At 36.9% G+C, this 16,626-nt stretch overlaps 2 protein-coding genes and 1 long non-coding RNA gene across 3 annotated transcripts in view; 2 read left to right on the top strand and 1 right to left on the bottom strand.

Moving 5' to 3' along the window:
• Positions 1-16,626, top strand: part of LOC123866872 (calcium uniporter protein, mitochondrial) — a 199,945-nt gene that overhangs the window by 94,096 nt on the left and 89,223 nt on the right. The window lies entirely within an intron of this gene.
• The window catches only part of LOC123866844 (protein javelin), a 151,803-nt gene that overhangs the window by 87,262 nt on the left and 47,915 nt on the right, over positions 1-16,626 (bottom strand). The gene's annotated exons all lie outside the window — the stretch shown is intronic.
• On the top strand, positions 319-16,199 carry LOC123866888. The gene is made up of 3 exons (XR_006796274.1): positions 319-474; positions 4,308-4,313; positions 16,190-16,199. It is a non-coding gene; the product is annotated as an uncharacterized LOC123866888 (long non-coding RNA).

Raw genomic sequence — 16,626 nt, 5'->3', positions numbered from 1 at the left:
AGCGACCATTGGGAGCTTCGCTCCTGTGGGAATTTTGATAAATCTAGCCTGATGCCTTGTCTAAATTTTAAAGAGAACCTGTGTACAATTTCAGCTTTCTAGGTCCAAGAGTTTGGGATGGGGCGTTGATGTGTTATCAGTGATGGAGTCAAGACTTTTCTTTATAGATAGTCTTTCTATCTTACTTTCTATCTTATTGATAGCCAAAAAAGTCTAGACCAAAGTGATTATGTACCTATTCTTAGTCCGCCATCCCACCGGGCACCGCTACTTGTACGAGAACACTATTTTACCGTAAAGTAAGTCTCCAAACGGCGGTGTTCCCACAAGATTACCTACAATATGGGATTATTCAAGGAGCGGACAAACAAATTCCTTAAATGCCGGCAACGCATCGGCGGTACCTCTGGTGCTGCAAACCTGCTGGGCGGCGGTAATCACTTAACATCAGGTGACCCGCCCGTTCGCTATTTTGTGTAAAACAAAAAGTATAATGTCAACGCTCCCTGTATATTTTGCGTGAGATGTTCTTCTGAAGGAGTGAAACGTATACATATCGGAAAATTTGGGACGGTTGACAACCCTGATCTCGGCCGTGTGATAATTTTAATGTTCAACCCTTGTTCGTTCGTGGTTCCTTCATAATGTACGGCCTTTGCACGTCAGGGTTGAGCTGCAAGATAACGTATATTTATGTAAACTAGCGGCACGCTATGATGGCCGGTTTGACGTTTGTCCGCTCATGAAGTTCCGTATTAATTGATAACGACTTTGAAGGAAATAATTGTATTACTTTATTGACGATAGTGATGTGCAGAGATTCATAAATTTTATCGAATGTAGTTTTAGGTTTAGGACTCAAAATTTATTTATTAAATTGATTTCTTAAATGTATACAAGTGTAGAAAAATCAGTTTGCACCATTTAAGGGGTGAATGTACTTGTGAATATGAACAATTTTCACTATGTGGACAAACCTCTGAAATCGCAAAAAAATATCAATAAATTTTTAAAAATGGAATCTAATACGATCGTCACATAGGATCGCTGGCTAGCACAACTACTACCTCCGGCAAACTCGCGTCAATGCTCAATGCAAAACAAAGCAGTTTCGAATTGACGTTGCTTCGAAAAGTATAAACTGTCAGTGCAATGCGATTGTGATATAGTTTTGACCTGGCTTTGGATTTCAAATATTGATACTGCATTACTGTTGACCCTTGCTCGTTAATTTGGACTCTGTTCAAGCCCTTTGTTGTGGATTTCGTCGATATGACCGAACGTACGCAGAGAACTGTTCTAAATAGTCAGACACGTGAGTTCGTAATACGCCTTCGTAACTATTTCGATCGTGAAGCTCAAAATGGAGGGCCAATTTTACCTATAACGTCAGTGGTTGAACGCGTAGCTGATGCGCTTAATATTGGACAACGAACTGTTAGACGGATAACTAAAAAAAAATATGGCGAGACTGGCACAGAAGAAAATAAACTTCACACACCAAAAAAGAGAAAACGAGCAAAACCAGTCGTAGGCATCGATAGCTTTGATGCCGATGCTATCCGAAGACATGTTTACGGCTACTATTTACAGAAGGAGTATCCAACAAGAAAAAAGTTGGTGCATTCACTGAAGGAAGCTGGATTATTCTTCGGTGGGGAAAGTTCTTTAACGAAGATTTTGAAGACCATTGGATTTCGATACAAAAAATGTAACAAACGCAAAATATTGATGGAAAGATTTGATATAGCGATGGCAAGGTATACTTTTTTACGGCAAGTGAAAGAAATCAAAAATTGGCAAAATGTTGTGTTCTTGGATGAAACATGGCTTAATGCTAACCATACTGTAGGCCGTTCTTGGAACGATGACACAGCAGCATCTACTTCCAAAGTTCCTGTAGGAAAAGGATCGCGACTTATAATTTGTCACGCCGGAACCATCAACGGGTTTGTCGAAGGTTCTCTCATGGCTTTTGCGTCAAAAACCACTGGAGACTATCATGAAGACATGAATGGAGAAAAGTTTACTGAATGGTTTACCTCAATGTTGTGTAGCCTCCCTGAACCATCTATTATAATTATGGACAACGCCCCATACCACTCGATGCAAATTGACAAGCCACCTGCCCAATCCCAAAAGAAAGCTGATATCGTCGCATGGCTTCGTAAAAATGGCGTAGATGCAAACATGAATATGTTAAAAGCGGAATTAGTACGTCTTTTAAAAGAAAACAAACCAACCAAGATCCGATACGTCATTGACGAAATAGCATTAGAACATGGGCACAGAGTTATACGGTTACCGCCTTACCATTGTGAGTATAATGCGATTGAGTTGGTGTGGGCTCAAATTAAGGGATATGCTGCAAGACACAATACAGAACCCCCATTTACCACAAAAAAAATGCTAAAATTATTAGAAGAAGCTTGTGAACATGTGACTAAAGGAGACTGGGAAAAGGTTGTGAATAGAACTGTTAAATTAATAAGGGAAGATTATGAAAGAGATGTGAAAATAGATAATATTATAGAAAACGAACATATAATTATTAATGTATGTGATGATAGCAGTGACGACAGTGAAAATAGTAGTATGGACGAATCTGATTAATTATGGCCTTTTGTGGCACCTTTTTTGGTATCTTTTGTATTCATATGTTTCTTGTGTGCATATAAAGTATGTATATTCATTTTCGTTCAAATATTCAGTTCGTTCAAATAAATTAAATAAACATATACATTTTTGTTTTATTAAACCTATTTAATCAGGTACAAAAACAAAACTTAATTGTTTTTTGTTCGAGAATAAATTGACATTCCACATCACTATTGTAATGTGTCAAACCGGCCATCATAGCGTGCCGCTAGTGTAATTGCTCTTATAACTGTAACAGGCGCTCGTCGTTATGTGCGGCTCTATTGCTAAATGGCTAACTACAAAAATCTATATATCAATTATAAAGAGGTAAGTTTGGATGTAGGGATAATCTCCGGAATTATGGTCCGATTCTGAAAATTCTTTCACTGATACATAATATATTCCCCGAGTGCTAAAGGGTATAATTAATTGTCACGCTGAAAAAATCGCAGGCAACAGCTATTAGGTACCTAGTACTAGTATATACGGCCAGAGCCCATAAGTGATACCAAAAAATTCTTCATAATGAAGCCTTTAATGACCTCCTTCTTGGTCAAACCTCATTTCCGACTAACCTTGATTTTTTTCGGATTGAGTATGCTGCGTAGGCCTTATTAGCCACTGCAGCGTCACCAGGTGGGGTGCCGAGCGTGAAGCTTTGCCGGAGGTTGAGCCCTAGGGCTCGAAAAATATTTGAAGAGATCGGAGACAACGTCCTCCTAAGGGCGCCTCCTGTGAGGCTCGGACCACGACTTGACGTTGGGATGGATGGGTTGGTTGGACTTCGTTAGTCCGTACGCTTCCAAAGCCGTGGCGCGAGTCCACATCCGGATGACGTTACAAATCGGGAATTTGTGTGTTACGATCGGGGGTATAACCTTGTATAACTTAAGTTATTTCATATGAATAGTCCCTAGAGCAAATCCATTAGGATTTAGGGGATTAGTTAAGCCGGTAACTACTAACATAAGTTGTAAGTATGCAATCAAAACTTATAAAAGATTTCCTCTTGTTTCAGGTAATCCTTTAATTCCAAAGAAATAAGAAGCTTACATACTCGTAAGTCTGAAGTTTCAGTCAGTGTGGGAACTTTCTCTTATCGACTAAAGGTGATAGATAGCACACATATCAACCCGGAAAGTAAACGTCAACGAATTGCTTTTCGCCTCGCCGTCAACCAGGCGTCAACTTAATGTAAAAGCATATCAGCAGCTCTGGTACGTGGACTCGGTTACGGCTATTCGATGCCGCGCTTACAGCTCGACGAAAAGCCGTAGGTGCCGGAACTGTGTATAGTTGCGTATAAATGGCGTGTCACACAGAAAAAGACTATGTATGTATATACTACTTTATTCTTTGTGAACTTGCTGTTGGTGTAGGTACCGAAATAGAATAAATAACAGACAGACAGACAACAAAGTGATCCTATAAGGGTTCCGTTTTCCTTTTGAGGTACGGAACCCTAAAAAATCAATAAGTAAACTGTAAGTTGATCACACACCGCACCTTGGTTCGCGAGCGTGTCCCTAGGCGAGGCACGCTACGATTCATGAGCGTTGCAGTAAGGAGTTTCATATAAAGAATACATGGATACATGGATGGCTCAAGTTGCGGTGAAGATACCTTTCCGAGTTGATATATTATGTGCTATGACCTTAATGGAACAGGCTCGCGTAAGCTCTGATTGAACATCCAAGAGCCTTTTACTTAATTAACTAGGAATTTTATTCGGTTGCCTAACCCCGGGAAGTACCTACCTAATTGCGTTACGCTTTCGCAATTAGCAGCTTCGATTTTGTCACTTGTAATTACTGTCTACAGTACGACACAACTGATGAGTTATAAAGCTACGGCCACACATACGCAACATGAATGTGGGATACGGGACGCAATGCGGAATCGTCCACGACACGAATCTATACACGCACACCTACGTGACTACAATAAGAATCGCGAACATCATTTGTTAGTGCACTCTTCCTGATCAATGGATCACTAAACGCGTGCGTCCCACTCTGCAGACTCGGTTGAATCGCATTGAAGTCGCGTAGGTGTACATGGCACCATTAAATATCGTGGAAGACAACTGATACGCGGCTAATGTTCCCGCATCGTAGTCGCTTTGGTCGCGCTGGTTTGGATGATGCTTTATATGTTTAGAAGTATGTAAAGAAGTTATATAATATTATGTGCATAATATACATATTAAATTGTATGATTTATGATCGCACAATACGGTACAAGCGCGATAACGCATTTTTCAGTTTCACTGAGAACGTATGTGACTTCAACTGCATATTTATGTGACGAATTTTGACTACGAAAAAGTTAGTCTCTATGTTCAATTTGTATGGTGAATCCAGAGATTTTAAAATTAAAAATTCTGGACGCTGGTCCTATGTTAAAGATCTGTTTAATATGTATTTTTGTTATAAACATACCTACTTATTTAAAATTTTGAAATGAAATGAAATGAAAATTTATTCATCTCATCAATATAAATGTCTCAAGTCAATTATATCACCGGAAACGGTAGGAAATTGTCAAGTTCTAGTTGATTGCCAGTTACCGGCAAGGTCTGAGGCATAGCAATTTATATGACATGATCATATAAAAATTATATGTTATGGGTGTATGACTGTTATAAGAGTGGTCTGGGCAGTGAGGAGAAAACTATGCGGATAATAATAATTTCAGTAGTCAATGATCAATTCAAGTGTTATATCTAATGTAAGAACAAAATGTATGAATTTATTTGAAAAACAAGAACACAATACACAAGAAAATTGGATTTTTGTGCTCGTAAGTTGTCGCTTGGTTTATTTGAGCACTGCTGACATATCGCTGACTGCTAAACATATATTTCTCTTCTATCTTACTAATAAAGAATATGTTTGCTGCTATATGGAACTATTCATTTCAATCATTGTAAAAAGCTGCTTTGTGAGGAATCTATATACATATATAAAAGGAAAAGCTGAGGGACTGATCTATCAATGCACAATTCAAACTATTGGACGGATTTTTGAAAATTCAACCCCTAAGGGGGTAAAATAGGGGTTTTAAATTTATACAGTCCACGCGGATGAAGTCGCGAGAATAAGCTATTCTTATACATATAAAATATAGGAAAACGCATGATAAAAATTACTGCTACATAAAGTAACGGGTACCAGGGGAACATTACATTATATGGTCTTATTTGCCATCTGGGAGTCATAGGATCTTTGTAGAGAACAAGTGAATCCGACCTTATCTACCTTTCCCGTTATATTTGCCTGTAACGTCGATAAATTGTTGCTGAGTTGATCTCTCGAATATCATCACATCACTTATCGATCCGATCAGATCTATCTAGTGAATCTAACAACAAAATATTCATTTTTAATTTGTCCGACGAGTCAGGATACAATGACAATGCAACTGATCTGGTCGATACGATATATCTCATAGTGTGAAAGTCAATCGTGGGATGTAATTTATATTTGGGACTTAATATAATATTATAATATATCATGTGGCCTTAAGTTTAACTTAGATTTATTATAATAATTATGTTGTATAACGCTGTTGATTACAATTGAATAATATCCCCTAGTGAAAAACTAGCTTTAGTTACGGTATTGTAGACAATAGAACCGCTAAAGATTATTATTATCCGGGTATCTAATTGAAACTGATGAAACACGGAGACAATGTAAACTAATCAAAGAGATTGGCGTATCTACTTGCTTTTCCTATTCCTATGATTGATTTTCGGTTGAGCTATAAACTTCTAAGAAGGACTTAGGGCGGATTTCGTTTGAAATTTTATTGGATTCAAGGAACAGGGCGGATGGATTGGAGTCGTAAACTTGAGATTGTTGGAAGAACCTCTGCTTTTGGATCTTGAATTACATTTTGTGCAATTTTAATAAAACTTTGTCCTGTAGAAAGAATGTCTAAATTTGTGTTGAAATCCACGCCGAAGAAGTCGCGGGTATCATATTATAGTCTCATCTTCATCATCTTGAACCCATCGCTGGTTTACTACTAATAAAATAAAACCGGCCAAGTGCGAGTCAGACTCGCGCACTGAGGGTTCCGTACCTACTCGGGCATTTTTTCCAACATTTTGCACGATAAATCAAAAACTATTATGCACAAAAATAAATAAAATTCTGTTTTAGAATGTACAGGTAAAGCCCTTTCATATGATACCCCACTTGGTATAGTTATCTTACTTTGAAAATTTAAACATATTTTAATTTTTTTTTAAATGATGTGACCTTAAATTAACGCTTTTCAGATTTATTCCTGTACTTGTGCCATAAGACCTACCTACCTGCCAAGTTTCATGATTCTAGGTCAACGGGAAGTACCCTATATAGATTTCTTTACAGACACGATGGACGGACGAACAGACATACAGTCAGACAGACAGACAACAAAGTGATCTGATGAGGGTTCCTTTTGAGGTACGGAACCCTAAAAACGGCTCTCTTCTAAGAATGAGACGGGTTTGGCCACAGTCCACCACGCTGGCCAAGAGTGGATTGGCAAACAATCGTCTAGACATCAATCATCAGTAATCATCAATGTTATAATAGGTACATACATTACATGCTTATGCCCGCGACTTCGTCCACGTGGACTACACAAATTTCAACACCATTTTACAACCTTAGGGGTTGAATTTTCAACTTTTTGCCTATTCAAGTTTCCTTTGCGTACAAAAGTTTCTAAAGCAAACTAAATACTCTGCCATTACTCTGCACAAACGTTTGAAAACCCTCAAACGATCGTTTATTTCATGTTTATTTCTGATGCAGCGAGCGAAATCAACGAGTTCTGCACAGCATGTACGGTTTTTCTTTATTTTGTTTAGAACTAACTTTAAATGCTCTTAAAACGTTAATTACAGAGTTTCATTATTAGCGTTTCCGTTATAAATAATTCGGAGAAAGGGTTTTACTAGGTATAAATCTCCAAAAGCTTTGTCCAAAATTAATTTGTATTAATTTCGTTTGTCATGCATATTTTTAATGAAAAGAATCTATGTCGGCAATTGGATTAATAAATTATTTCATAAATTTAATTGTTGCTTAAATTTATTCCGGTCAAGTAGGGTAGGTAACCCTTGGAGCGCTTTTTATTTAAAGGCAGTATTTGAAGTCCAAAGTTTCCTCTATTGCATTTTGAATAAGGCAACCACGAACAAATACAAATGAGGACTTCATCTATGTTTATGTATCTATCTATACAAATATTATAAAGAGCAAGGATTTGTTTGTTCATAATCAATAAATTTTGTAACTTTTGAACCATCCATTTTACCAATTTTGACAAAATTTGGTAGAGAGACAGCTTGCCTCCTGGAGATGAACGTAGGCTACTTTTTATACCGAAAAATCAAAGAGTTCCCACAGGATTTGAAAAAACCTCTCCCGTAGATTTAGGTTTAGCGAAGCTGCTTGTATGATCATGCATCTCGGAAACGGATGCTAAATAGGTATCTCTGCTGCTGCTTTTAATCAAAAAGATGATTTTAATAAACTATAACTTACGCGGATTAAGTCAAGGGCACCATGTAGTAAAAAACAATAGGTATGCAGAGTATGCGATACCTATTTAATTAATGAACTTAAAAGATCACGTTTATAAAAACGTGTTAAAATTAATACGATATTTTCGTTGAATTTTCTAGTCATGTTACGTAATTGTAGCCGGCTGAATAATGACTATACAATTACAGTGAAGTGAAGGCTGAAAGGCAGATAAATTTCCCGTAGCATCAGAATAGGCTATTATCAATAATTTGCGTCTCACGATCTGTTTTCGTGACCGGAAAATCTCCATCTGTTGACATACTCGTATTACATGCATATTGTCGTCATGGTTTTATCAAGGAACGTATAATGAAATTACCATAAAGCTGGTCATACACATCGTGCAAGGAAAACATCGTGAGGAAACCTGCGTGCTTGAAAGTTCTCCACTTGTATTACATGAGTATTATCGGGTAATGAAATTGTCATAAAGCTGGTCATACACACCGTATAAGAAAAACATCGTGAAGAAACCTGCGTGCCTGGGAGTTCTCCATAATGTTCGCAAAGTTATATGAAGTCTGCCAATCCGCACTTGGCCAGCGTGGTAGACTATGTTAGTATACTGTAAAATGTTAAACTGTAAACTGTAAAATGATGTAAACCCTTCTCATTCTGAGAGGAGTCCCGTGCTTAGTAGTGAGCCGGTAAAGCGGGCCTAGTAGTTAATCATCATCAACGTTAACCCTGGAATTCATAGTCAAGATAGGGGCTTCTTTAGAGGACAATTCAAACGACATGTGTCATATTCAACCCTTCAACCTTTATTCAATGCATTTAAGTTATGAATGACACATGCCTGAATCGTCCTCTAAAGAAGCCCCTATCATGGCTATAAATTCCAGTGTTAGCTTAGTGACTAAGCTATCATAGACTAGACTATGTTAGAGACTGCCTAAAATTAATTAACAAAGCACAGATGGTATACAGTATGCCAGTATGGCGCCTTACCAAGTGGTTGTCGTTCATGCAACGCCAAGTTTGCCTTAAGCCAATAATCTCATTAGTCAGAAACAGTGTTAAACCGTTAACTATGCAAAGCCAGTTGACACAGACATTAGGGAAACTTGTACAATGTACAATCTACACCCTGGTGATTATCTCTTCATAAACACAAGGTTTGACACATTCAAACATATGCCTTGGCATACCAATCACAAGGTTGAATTTTGATTGGTAAATACCACTATGTACGTCCTTAAATCTGTTCCCTTGGGTATCAACATTGTACGTTACTTTAAAGCTCTATTATCCTGAAGTGAACATGCCATTTGCATTATACAATATTACTAGAGGATGCCCGCGACTTCGTCCGCATGGATTTAGGCTTTTAAAGATCCTGTGGGAACTGTTTGATTTTCCGGGATAAAAAGTAGCCTATGTCCGTCCCCGGGATATAAGCTAACCCTGTACCAAATTTCGTCAGAATTGGTTAAACTGTTGGGCCGTGCAAAGGTAGCAGACAGACAGACACACTTTCGCATTTATAATATTATTATGGAATTATGGATTATGGAAGTATGGATTAGTATGGATGGATACGGATTTACTTAAAGCATTTGGTGCATATCACCGTTAAAACAAGTGGGAGGTATTTAATTGATTAAACGCACATACCTAACTCCGAAGGATTTATGTGCGTTGTGTGTGCTGAAGGATTTATTTCAGTGTTTATAAATTGCTAGGCTGTTTCCCTTAGTGTTTTTGATTTTCCGCTCTAAATGCTTTACCGCACAATTTTCCTTTTGAAAAACTCGTGAAAAGGAAATATGGAGAAAATATCCCATTCGCTTAAGCGAATTAGACTTGACAAGCCAGCGAAGGGGAGAAAATTTATTCAAACTCGATCGTACCTACCTTTAGGTATAAAGTAAATTATTTAATTCTAGATGAATTTGCGTCTATTGGTTACTTGTACAAGGAGCCAAAAGCTTAATTTACTATAATCCACTGAAACAGACAAATCTGTATAGTGCAATATGCAGCATGCGATATGCTTCGACCACCCTCCCACTGCTTAACATGCATGAAAAGTTAGCCACCAACTAAGCGATACGTACCACCACCACGCAGCACCACAAAAATCCCAAAACCCCTCGATGCGCGTTTCGCCCTGACATAGGTACACCGGAGCATCCTCAGACAATTTTGCCATTGTGCATTGTACGTATATGGTCTACATCTCCTGAGGATTGTAAGGTTATTTTTAAAAAGTTGATTTGAGTTGTCAAAAATAATGTAAAATTATTAATTTAGCTGATGAAGGTAGTTTGATAAAATCGATATTTGGCTCATTCGATGTCATACAATCTGTTACTAGGAGGCCAACAAGATTGAACTTGCATAAATACGGGTGTTTTGAAGGTTTTAGTTCAGTCTCCTTCTGAGATTCGGAGCGATATCGCATATTTTCGGTATTTGGATTGTGAACTAAATAATTAGATGTTGTGATAGCAATCACGCTCTAATAAAATTATTTATTTTGGCATTAGTTTGTTTAGATTAAAACTCTCGGATAACCTTACACATTAAACTTGTGTTTATTTGTGTTGGATTTGGAGAGGACATTCCAATAATTCGATAATAATATCTAAATAATACCTGCTCTTCTGAGTGACGCCAATAATTCAGAAGTGGGATGTGTCTCACGTTGTCTTAATTTCGCTTTGGTATCTTTTTGTAAACAACCCACATTTGATTAAAATTTTTATTGAGTTTGATTTGGTGATTAAAATTTTTAGTTTTTTTTTTAATAATTTAGTCTTTTGTGAATTGGAAAGTAATTTGCAATGAGTGGTTCAGATTTTGTATACATCGAATGAGAAGTTAGTCGTTTGGATTTATTGTTGACTTGATATTAAAACTGAGAGTTCGGCAGTTCAGGGGTAGGTTTTAATGATTTGACGGAGGGCAGGATAGCCCATGATTTGGATTTGACTTAGGGCAAGGAAGCCCGCGACTGACATGACAAGATTATTTAGAAACACGAGGGCGTGTTAAATTCAGGACGGCCGAACTGTAAGGTTATTTTTAAAAAGTTGATTTGAGTTGTCAAAAATAATATAAAATTATTAATTTAGCTGATGAAGGTAGTTTGATAAAATCGATATTTGGCTCATTCGATGTCATACAATCTGTTACTAGGAGGCCAACAAGATTGAACTTGCATAAATACGGGTGTTTTGAAGGTTTTAGTTCAGTCTCCTTCTGAGATTCGGAGCGATATCGCATATTTTCGGTATTTGGATTGTGAACTAAATAATTAGATGTTGTGATAGCAATCACGCTCTAATAAAATTATTTATTTTGGCATTAGTTTGTTTAGATTAAAACTCTCGGATAACCTTACACATTAAACTTGTGTTTATTTGTGTTGGATTTGGAGAGGACATTCCAATAATTCGATAATAATATCTAAATAATACCTGCTCTTCTGAGTGACGCCAATAGGATGCTCTGATACACATATCCATTAGCAAAGTGCAAGGCGCTTAGTGCCTTTTATCAAGATCGGTTCAGTGGTTAGTCGTTAAAATGTTACAAACCATTAGATAGATCTATTTTAGTATCTAAACTTTAGCATTAGTAACTTTGACGAATAGATTTTTAAATGCGACAATAATTTCCGATAGAAAAACAGTCAAAACATCTTTATTTCTTCAGATAAGGATTATTTTGCGATTGAAAAATCGGGCCAAAGATTATAATGAGGATCATTTTTGAAGGTAACGAAGAATTTTTTGCCCGAAACGAAAGTCGATTTTGTTTTGCTTCTAATAAATAAATGAGAAATTCGTAAGGTATAATGTACTTACTAATGAAGTTTTATGTTAGTCTTAGTACAAACTTCATAAAATATCAAAAAATAATATCAAAAGTATAACATGGTAATTTTATGTAAGAAACATCCATTTACTTTACAACTTATATTGTAACACAAATACACACGTTAAACTTATAACATCCCTTTTTTTTGCGTCGGGGGTTAAAAACGTCTCTCGAACACTATTAATGATAAGAATTTTAATAAAATTAAGTAAAAAATATTTCACATATTCCCATAAACATGTCTAGTTGGAGCCGATAAAGCTGGCACGATGCGCCGCGTTTTTCATTTAATATTTTATGGTAAACGAATGGCCGGTATCGCACCGCACACATTCATTTTCATACTAATGGATATCCCGAGTTACGCCGGGACAGCAAACTCAGGAAAATGCTGGTCAGCGTATTTACTGAGCGGTTGCTGATTGAACATTTACCAGTGTTCCGTACACGCTGTACACATGTACCAGTAGATCTACATCTATAGAGAGTACCTACTTCGAGTTTGCTTAGTCTTAGAGTTAGTTAGTTAGTTAGTTATGTTCAGTTGCAAGACATGCGATAAAATTTATTTTTTGGATACCGTTAAACTTCGACCGTCAATAAAAGCCAAGTGGGTTGCATAGGTCAGGATTTGTTAACCTTAGACCAAAACATTACCTTGCCTTAATCATGTGCAAGCCACTTTGCTTTTTATTGGTGGGTAAAGTTTAAGACTAACCATAACAAAACACCGCCCGTCTATATTTTACTAGGCGGTGCCCGCGACTTTGTCTGCGTTTATTTAGGTTTTTAAAAATCACCTCTCTGATTTTCTTTGATTTGAAGGAACTCTTTGATTTTCCGGGATAAAAAGTAATCTATGTCCGTCTTCGGGATGCGAACTGTCTCTGAGTCAAATGTCGAAATCGGTATAGCAGATGGGCCATGAAAAGGTAACAGACGGTCAGACGCGCATCTACATATAATATTAGTATGGATTGTTAACATGCAATAGTGTGAGTGTGAATTACCTATTAGTTTTGCATAAGTGTGTGAGCATGGGGACCACCCACGCTTGGTCGGAAGGAAAGCTGTACCTGAAACAAAAATGAAATCATTTAAAAGGGCGATGGAACTTCAAAGAGTTCTTCAAATGGCCCAGTAGGGACACTGATTATTTTCTTATTTATTTCTCTTCTTGTTTTAGTACAAAAACTTTTCTCGAAAAGGATTTGAAAGAGATTTATGGATCCAATTAAACCCAATCGAAATCTGTGACTTGTTTTGTAATTATTCTTTTTATTCGATGTTTTTCTTGACTGGGATCTTGCATAGTGATATGTGCCGATGCAGTCTGTTTACGTAGTATCAGTCTCACTACTGTGCAAGGATCTGCTCTCAGAATGAGAGGGGTTGTGGCCTTGTACTTCGCAGGCCGGATGTGTAGACTAAACACAAAGAGAACATTATGGCGAACTCGCAGGCATGAAGTTTTCCTTCACCGTTAAAGCAAGTGATACTTGATTGCTAAAATGTGCATGCCTAGGATCGAAAACCGGATCTTCCGAACAGGACGCCGAAGCCTGTGAGCCACTAGGCTAACACCACTTTTCAAATATATTGAACTCAATTCGGGATACTTTTAACTTACAAAGCGGTGTGATGTCATCATCATAAAGGATAGATACTCACTGCTGGACATAGGTCTCTTATAGGGACTTTCACACACCACGGTCTTACGCCACCTGAATCCAGTGGCTGCCTACGACTCCTTTGATGTCATCTATCTCGTGTGAGGTCGCCATTCCAACAACTTGTAAGCTATGCGTACCGCAACATATACTTACTCGTAAATATTTATTTCGTTTTGAAATAGCAAAGTCTTCACTTACCCAAAGTACCCTATTGCGTTTTACTTGGCAATAAATCAACATTCATAAAGCGTGGAGTTATTCGGTACAACATCACTTTATTTATTAACTTTTTAGTGGGGACAAAGACCCGCTTTTGAAACTCTGTCTAGAATAATCATATTATTATTATTATGAGGCACTAAAGGCCATTGTGAGACTAATGAATGTAGAAAGCCTAGACTATAGAGTACGCAACCATAAAATTCTACATAAAATACATTCAACTTTACGTTCAATTTTATGAATAACAAGCTGATCCACCCAACTTCAGTAAAAATGTCTAAAATGAACGTAATTTTATTGCTATTACTTGGCCGAGCCGCATTTGTTAAAGTGTACTGCCTCTTTCACAATCATTGAATGTGTGAGAGAGAAGGAAACTTAGCAAACTACAAACCCTGACTTTTGCTTGTCCATTTTGTTTTTATTGACGTTAAAAATTTAACGGTAACCGTTACGTAACTTTATCCGTCTGACATGCAACTGGTCCTGAATAAAAAGTTTGACTTCTGAATTTGGAGTCTTGCTATTTTTGTTTGTGTTCGAAACTTTTAATGCCAGCTCTGTGAGTGTTTGCGAAAAACTTAGGAGCGTCAAGAAATGAATTCGTATTGCGAGGGGAAATAAATTTCAAATTGGACGTGAACATAAATCTCTTTCGTAAATATTGAAAACGAAAAGTTGATGAGAATTACGTATATTTTCGTTTCTTTGATGGCAAATTTGTCACAAATTGAATGAATTTCCTACCCGTAAGTATTTTATTTCAGGTATAAGTATCAGTTTTTCTTCTTATTACTGAGTGCCAAGGAGCTACTCAATTGAACCGCGATCTAGCCGAAGTTTTGACTAATTGGTAGTTTTATCGTTTTATCTTAACCAAATTAAATTATAATAAGTTGTTAATATGTTGTTACAATATATTATGGGAAGACACTGCCTCCTGAAATACAGTTTTCACTTCATCAGGAGGCAGGACCTCACACTAAAGTTTGTAAACACTGTTTTGAAAAGTTGATAAAGATTTATTTATTTACTAGCTGATGCCCGCAGCTTCGCCCGCGTGGATTAGTCAGATCCCCTGCAGCATCAGGATTGAGGAGTTGGACTCCAAATTTTTTAGGAAACAATATCGCAAAGTTCCTCTATCGATTAAAAAAGAAATGACGCAAATCGGTTCAGAAATCTCGGAGATTTCGGTGTACATAGGTAGAAAAACACAACTCCCTTTTTGAAAGTCGGTTAAAAAAGTAGCCTATGTTACACCCTGGTCAATTCTCTACTTGTCTCTGAAAATCCCGTCAAAATCGGTTCAGCCGTTCCCAAGATTAGCCTTTTCAAACAGACAGACAGACAGACAGACAGACAGACAGACAGACAGACAGACAGACAGACAGACAAAAAATTTAAAAACGTGTGATTCAGTTATAGTATCGTTCAAATAACCATATGACCTTAATATGCGGTAGTTATTTCGATATTACAGACAGACACTCCAATTTTATTTATTAGTATAGATTTTATTTGAGTTTATATATTAAGAAATTGTGCCTTTTCGCATCTTAGTCTTTCTTGATTACAAAGACACTTTGTTGACGTCTCTTTCAGCACTTACACTAGGTACACTTTCTTGGCTTATAATCATGCTTTGCTGCTCGCACCATAACTTTACTTATCCCATAATAGCATTTACTATTCCACAGTTAAAGATTACTTGGCTTGAAAAGTCGGCCCTTAAATCAATTGATTGATATCCGAAAGATTATCTATAATAAACATGCTAACCATCGATTAGCGCCTCATTTACCGTACATTAATTTGGTCACAGCTCATTTGCCAGGCAGTCGAGTGAGACTGAGAGTGTGCTAATTGGTTTCTAAACAATCATTGAATAGGCATTCCGAACGAACATTATTTCACTATCTATTTGCAATCCAATATAACTTGGATTAGTAGACAACTGTGCCAACTGGCGTCACCAAAAACTGATCCTGATCTGCGCTCTAAATGAGTTATTTATCGATCTATTTGGTAGTACGAAGCATGTACTCATGGCTCGATGCCGGGGTTGCCAATGGTGAAGCACAATTGATTCGTCAGTCAACCTATCGTTTCGTTGGTTCTAAATCTCTTATTTCAGAGACTACTTTAAACATTTTTGTTTCATTTACGTATGAGATTTTGGATTTTTTTAATCCAGTACCTACGAGTTTTGGTTTTTGAAACCAAGATATCTACGAGTATCTCTATTGTTAAACTTAAACCTTATTATATATACTTCACCCACCGCTACCAAAGTAACATCCTTTTATAGCTTTTACACGTGTTAAATATAAAGCTTACCCAGTAGAACAAGTTTCAAACTACTTGCAATAGTACTTACCTACTATGTAATTTGTTATATATGTTTTACTTTTTATACGGATCACAAAGGGTTCCTCTAAGTTGGTTTTACGAATACATTTTCAGAAAATGATATTTTTTGCTTCCAATTTTCAGAGGAGCGGTTAAACCCTTTCAGTCAATTTCTAAAGAAATAGAACATCATTTCATTAGTAGAAATGAAAACCCGCACTGACTAGAAACCTATTTGATGTGAACATGTTTTAATGAAAGAATAAATAGAAAATACATTTTTATTTGAATATAGCTAATAATATTTCACTGATATATTTTTG

This window comes from Maniola jurtina, chromosome 7, assembly GCF_905333055.1.
Source record: "Maniola jurtina chromosome 7, ilManJurt1.1, whole genome shotgun sequence".
NCBI lineage: Eukaryota > Metazoa > Arthropoda > Insecta > Lepidoptera > Nymphalidae > Maniola > Maniola jurtina.
The sequence above is the reverse complement of the archived record's forward strand: the minus strand, read 5'-3'. Positions and strand labels throughout refer to the sequence as shown.